The sequence below is a fragment of the Pygocentrus nattereri genome, chromosome 3, assembly GCF_015220715.1.
Source record: "Pygocentrus nattereri isolate fPygNat1 chromosome 3, fPygNat1.pri, whole genome shotgun sequence".
Taxonomy (NCBI): Eukaryota; Metazoa; Chordata; class Actinopteri; order Characiformes; family Serrasalmidae; genus Pygocentrus; species Pygocentrus nattereri.
The window spans coordinates 15,752,728-15,759,562 of record NC_051213.1 but is presented as its reverse complement, the minus strand read 5'-3'; positions in this window follow the sequence as shown (position 1 = coordinate 15,759,562).

The window sequence follows — 6,835 nt, the reverse complement described above, 5'->3', positions numbered from 1 at the left end:
CGGAGGTTTGACTTTTCTCTGAATATATGCTTTTACTGACTGGCGTGCTGTCGTAAAACGATCTTCACGAAAGTCATCTAAGAGCTGATCTCTCAACATGGGTCTTCTCAGCTAATCTGGGCCCAGTTAACCCTCCTGTTATGTTCATTTGTCAGGAACAGCCATGGTGTTCCCGGGTCAATTTGACCCGGTACATGTTTAATTACCCAAAAGATGTCTGAAACCAAAAAAATCCTAACAAGCAGTGTGAATATTTAATTACTAACTCCATTACTAATTATTCTACCAATATTTAGTGCAATGGTGTTCTTTACCTGTAACAGGTAATGGTTCAATTAGGATAATTCACTCGTTTTTCATTTTAAAAAATGCATGTTCAAACTTTTTTTAATGTTTCACTACTTTATTACTTTTGAAATGCCAACATAAAAAACACAATAGTTTTACATGCATGCACTATGAACCAGAAATGTACTACTATCTACACAGCACACGAGTGACATGTCATCACACTGTGCTTTGTGCAAATGAATTTTGCACATTTCACACAGGTCATGTTTGTCTTGACATCGTCAGATGGCCTGCAGACCTGGCACCAGCCTTTCATCCACTGTGATATTAGGGCTTGGGTTGTAGAGTAGTGGACGTTGCTCTACCCACTTGTCCCACACTGTCCTAATAGCTGCCAGCTTGTCTCTCTGGTCTATCAGCCCTTGTCTCTCGATTATCAAATCGAATTACTCTGGAGAAAATATGAAAAGTCTCCATAGACATTGTGGCTCAAAATATAGCCCTGCCTGTCTCTGCATCCCACAGACCGGCTGTCAATTCATCCTTCGACTTATAGACCCCCTCCTTCCACTTCTCCCCCAAAACACGCCTCCCTTCTAGATTTGCCATTTCCAGAATGATTTTTTTTGTATTGAATCTGGCATGACCAGCTCAAAGGCTGGCTTGATGTCAGTCACACAACTCAGTGCCATCCTAGTGGGCCCTGGCACTGTCTTTATTATGTTTTCTGCAGACAGTTTTGCCTGACGCACATTTGTGGATGAAGACCACTGTATTTCACCATTTTTTTGACACGTATGTCTTGCTTGGAGGAATAGGAATAACAATTCCCTCATCTGGTTCAAAATCAGAATCACCAGAATCAGAATTTAGCTCAAGATAGTCATCGTCTTCAGACACATCCTCCTCTGTTTCACTGTCATGATCAATGATGACTTCCAGAGCCTCCTGGACTGTCATCCTTTTGCTTCAGCTGCTCATTTTGTAAAGGTCTGGTCTGCTTGACAGAGTGTAATGTTGGGTGTACTCCCATGCAGAGGATTTTATATTTTGCCCCTCCCCTGTTTAGTGTCCACTGAATGTGGGTATAGTTTACCCACGAGAACATAAATGGTTTCTATAAGGTAAAAGTCATAACATCTGCACCTCTGTGTGTGTGTGTGTGTGTGTGTGTGTGTGTGTGTGTGTGTGTGTGTGTGTGTGTGATTGGGGTGAAATATGTCTCACAGTTGCAAAGAAAGAAATACTCTGACATTTTTGACACCCTATTACCTCCAGTTTGACTGCTGGGTCATATTGACCCGAACAGTATCTATGTGATATAAACATGCAGGGGGTGGTTACAAATATGTGAGATGAACCATTTTCATATTATATGTTGATTACACAATTTAAGGCAAGCAGAAGAAGTTTGATGCTGAAAAAATACTTTTAACTATTTTTCCTAGATCTTCAAACCTTGAAACGGGTCAATTTGACCCGTAACATAATAGGAGGGTTAAGCTAACAGCATCTGGTAGAAAGAGCTCTCAGTGTGGTGCTCGCTCTACAATTTAGGAAGGGTCGTTGGGCTATAAGATGTCTTTGGGAGACCCAGCACAGAGAAGCATTTTAAAGCAATGGCTCCTAAAGTCACTCCACGCACATTTCTTTATGTTTTCTTTACTCTAGCACAATTGATTCAGCACAAGAGGAGCTTTTTTTTAACTAGTTAACAAGCCAAAGGCCGTGTGCTAGATGAGGAAAAGCATAGTGCTTAGTTTGGGGCTGTGATAGTGAAGGCCTCATTTTACAAGATGGCCCAAGTGATAAATAATTTTCATTTCTTACATATTCACTCAAGTTGAAATCAGATATGGGTAGAAAAGCTTAAAACCACACTTGAGTCAAAAGTATTGGTACTGCAGTATGAAATAATGACTCAAGTAGGAGAAAATGTAGCTACCATATGCATTATATTGCCAAAGTATTCACTCACCCATTTAAATCATTGAATGCAGGTGTTCCAATCACTTCTGTGGCCACATGTGTATAAAACCAAGCACCTAGGCCTGCAGACTGCTTCTACAAACATTAGTGAAAGAATGGGTCGCTCTCAGTAGCTCACTGAATTCCAGCATGGTACTGTGATAGGATGCCATGTGTGCAACAACTCCAGTCATGAAATTTCCTCACTACTAAATATTCCACAGTCAACTGACAGTGGTATTCTAACAAAGTGGAAGCAATTGGGAACGACAGCAACTCAGCCACGAAGTGGTAGGCCACAAAAAATGACAGAGCGGGGTCAGCGGATGCTGAGGTTGCCAACTTTCTGCAGAGTCAATTGCTATAGACCTCCAAACTTCATGTGGCCTTAGATTAGCTCAAGAACAGCATAGAGAGCTTCATGGAGTGGGTTTTCATGGCTGAGCAGCTGCATCCAAGCCTTACATCACCAAGCGCAACGCAAAACGTCGAATGCAGTGTTGTAAAGCGCCGCCACTGGACTCTAGAGCAGTGGAGATGTGTTCTCTGGAGTGATGAATCTGATGGACTAGTCTGGGTTTGGCAGTTGCCAGGAGAACTGTACTTGTCTGACTGCATTGTGCCAAGTGTAAAGTTTGGTGGAGAGCGTATTATGGTGTGGTTGTTTTTCAGGAGTTGGTTCCTTAGTTCCAGTGAAAGAAACTCTTAATGCTTCAGCAGACCAAGAGAGTTTAGACAATTTCATGCTCCCAACTTTGTGGGAACAGTTTGGGAATGGCTCCTTCCTGTTCCAACATGACTACGCACCAGTGCACAAAGCAAGGTCTATAAAGACATGGATGAGTGAGTTTGGTGTGGAAGAACTTGACTGGACTGCATAGAGTCCTGACTTCAACCCGACAGAACACCTTTGGAATGAAATAGAGTGGAGACTGCGAGCCAGGCCTTCTCATCCAACATTAGTGTCTGACCTCACAACCTAAACCTTGTGGAAAGCTTTACCAGAAGAGTTGAAGCTGTTATAGCTCTGCATATGAAAGGGTGGGCCGACATCATATTAAACCCTATGAATTAAGAATGCAATGTCACTCAAGTTTATATGCGTGTGAAGGCATATGATGAGCGAATACTTATGGCAGTCTAGTGTATATGTCCGGTCCAAAGACTCCTCAAGTATTGGAAACTCTAGTGGAAACTCTTACTACATTCAGAATCAGCATTTAAACTGTTTTTTATGGTGACCCTCCTCTTTTTTAAGGATCATTTTGAACATAAAAAAGCTACAAGTTAGAAGTTAGGTGAGAACAACAGCAAAGCAGAACCAACAAATAGAATGAAATCAAACACAAAAAAGAATTATGTAAAGGACAAAATTACAGGAAAACGTAAATTCCTAAGAAATGTAAATAAGTATAAGTAAAATAATGTACATAAATGGAAGTAAAATAATTTTGATAAAATTATTTGAGAAGTACCAAAGCAACTAGTACCAACATTGTGACTTGTGTACATGATTAATAAAAATGTAACTAGTTGTAATCGACTTCCGACTGTAACTAAATGGAATTTGTTTGTGTATTTTATTTGGTAATTTTCAAAGAAAAATGAAAATCTACATTTTAATGTCCCACATACATACATTCATATTAAGCCCGCTGTGCACCTCGTCTTAGTGCAATGTTAAATCTACTTTTTCTTAATTCATGTGTATAAATACTTAAAAGCTTTAAAGATCATTCAAAGTAATGACAATCATTGCATGCATAATATATATATTACTGAGCACATATGCAAATCCAGGCTACAAACATAGATATAGTTCAGGTGTTTTAGCCACAGCCACAGCTAATACATGGACCAATTTCAGCAAATAGCCTTGCGGTCTCAATAGACCAACACTGGCGGTAGAATGGGTTGTACTGAAGAGTTCAGTGACTTTTAACATGGCACTGTTATAGGATGCCACTTCTGCCACAAGTCAGTTTGTGAAACTTCAGAATTTCTGTCCTGCTAGATTTGCCACCGTCAACTGCAAGTACTATTATTGTGACATGGAAGCACCTAGGAGTAACAACAGCTTAGCCATGAAGCAGTAGACCATAAAATCTCAGGGCCTGCTAATTGCTGAAGTGCACAGTGCTTATGCTATGTTGAACTACTCACAAAAGAGTTCCAAATTGCCTCTTGAAGCAACATCAGCAAAAGAACTTGCACTAGGGGCTTTATAAAATGGGTTCCCATGATAGAATGAGCAGCTACATACCAAGATAAAGACCAAGATAAAAATTCACAATGCCAAGCATTGGGGGCATACTCTAAAGTCCGCCACCACTGGACACTGGAACAGTGGAACCGTATTCTGTGGAGTAACAAATAACACTTCTCTATCTGGCCATCTGATGGACAAGTCTGAGTTTGCCAGGAGAACTTTACCTGCCTGACTGCATTGTGCCAACTGTAATGTTTGGTGGAGGAAGGATAATGCTATGGAGTTGTTTTTCAAGGGTTGGCCTAGCCCCCTCAGTTCCAATGAAGGGAAATCTTAATGCTTCACCCTATCAAGACATTTTGGACAATTGTATGCTTCTAACTTTTTGGGAACAGTTTGGGGAAGGCCCTTTTCTGGTCCAACATGACTGTTACCCCACTGCACAAAGCAATGTCCATAAAGGAATGGTTGGGTGAGTTTGGTGTGTAAGAACCTGATTCCATATTAATGCTTATAGATTTAGAATGGGGTGTCATAAAAGTTACTGTAAGGGTCATGTGTGGGTGTTCCAATACTTTTGTCCATATAGTGTATAGATGAAGTATATAAATAAATTGGCCTAGCTGGGAAAATTTCCTTTTGCAAATCCAGGCGAGGCCAACACTTCTACAGATTATTTATATTTGTATAGGCCTGGAACTGGATTTGTAAAAGCAAATTGTTCCAGCTGGGTACACACCCTCCCGCTTGAGGAGGAAGCAGAGGAGGCGGTTCAATGACTGTGTTGTTGGAGCGCTGTGTGCTGCCCAGCATGACAGGACAGCCAATTAACAGGCATTAACATACTCAGTGGGGCATCCACTACTCACACAATGCAAAGGCCCTTAAAGCACAACAACAGGCCGGCAGTGTGTTTTCATTAGCTGGTCTTCCATTCCCTCTTAAAGACATGCAAAAAGGGATCTAATTAGGATGAGGTCTGAGTCACACAGACCCATACGTTACACTGCAGCCAATGTGAGCTCAGAGAGTGTGGTGCGAAGGAAGAGAGGAAACAGTCCACCTCATTTGTTTAATTTAGTTTCTCCAAACATTAGGGATATATATTATATGCCCAAAAGTTTGTAGATACCTGCTCATCCAACAGATCTTCTGAAATCAAAGGTATTATAAGGGAGTTTGTCCCTCTTTGCTGCAGTTACCTCCTCTATTCTTTCTGGGAAGCCTTTACACTAGATGTTGGAGCATTGCTCTTAATTGCATTCAGCCACAAGAGCATTAGTGATGTCATGTGCTGATGATGGATGAACAATTCTGGATCACAATCTACACTCTAACTCATCCTGAATGCAGTTCAACTGTTCTAAAGTTCAATAGTGGGCAGTTTACAACCCACTAGCCAACACTTAGTATTGGTCATGGTGACCTGTAGGCTCATGTGTGACATGCTTCAGTGTCCCATTCTATTGTCAATGCCTTTCTTTCAAGCTGTGAATACATAAGTGAAAGCCTGTAATCAGTTTACACAACTTTTCAAATTTCTGCATAAACCAATAAAAAAAATCTTTCAGGGTGGTTTGGTGTGAAATGGTTAACTTTAGAGAAACTTAACAACAGGGGTGGTGATAGGAACCATGTGTAGCAATGTCCATGTCTACACCACAAATATATATTATGTACTATCCAAAGTGACCGGTGAACCTACACATGCTTTCGGAGTTTTTAAATGTAAAGTTGACCATGGGACAAGTGGCAAGTTGAATAAAAAAAAGTTTAGCTTATAATATAAATAATTTATGTGAGGTAGCTTTTAGTCAGCATTAAAAGCTCCAGCCGTCTGGTTCCTATTACCACCACTGTTAACAGGTTTTATTTGGCAAGTTTCTATTTCATATCAAACAACTCTGAAAGATTTTGTTTACATTTTAACCATTTAATTATACAGACAGTACAATCGGTGGAATGTAGACTAATTCCCTAATGAGAAGGGTGTCTGGATACTTTTGAACATATAGTGTATCTCCATCACCATTCAACTCAATGAACACCTCATGCTGTTTAGTTAAAACCTCACGAGCTACAGGAATGTCAAATGAGGAAATTGTTCCAAAGCCTCATTAGCTGGAAAAGATTAAGTATTCCAAAGCTTTATTTTAATCAGATTCACAAAAAAAAGAAAGAAAGAAAAAGAAAAAAGAGACACACACTGTCACAGTGAATGCAGACCTCCTGCTATGTTCTCCAAAGCTGGATGTGTGAATGGGTCTTTCTTTAAAAATGTTATACCAATCTTGTGTCCTCATCTGTGGGCAGCCTAAATAATAGTTTAATTAACAAATAAACAAATGAGTGAATAAATGAATAAAT